Raw genomic sequence first — 269 nt, 5'->3', positions numbered from 1 at the left:
CCCTCTTTACCCTCACCTGCGCCAGCGTCGTGATGGCACCCTCGCCGTGGCATCCGCAGCCCCTAAGGAGGTGCCAGTGCCAAGGGCCACGATGACGTCACCAAAGAAGAACCAGGACTTGAGAGGGCGCAGTGCCACGTACGGGCGGCGGCACACCGTCGCTGCCACGCCCACCCGCCCGTCGGACACGCCCCCTGAGAACTTGGCACCGTTGAAGAAGTGGCCGGACCAGTAGGCTCCCGTGCGGTACTAGGGACGAGGGAGAGCAC

The sequence above is a fragment of the Penaeus monodon genome, chromosome 19 (assembly GCF_015228065.2).
Source record: "Penaeus monodon isolate SGIC_2016 chromosome 19, NSTDA_Pmon_1, whole genome shotgun sequence".
Classification (NCBI taxonomy): domain Eukaryota; kingdom Metazoa; phylum Arthropoda; class Malacostraca; order Decapoda; family Penaeidae; genus Penaeus; species Penaeus monodon.
The sequence above is the reverse complement of the archived record's forward strand: the minus strand, read 5'-3'. Positions refer to the sequence as shown.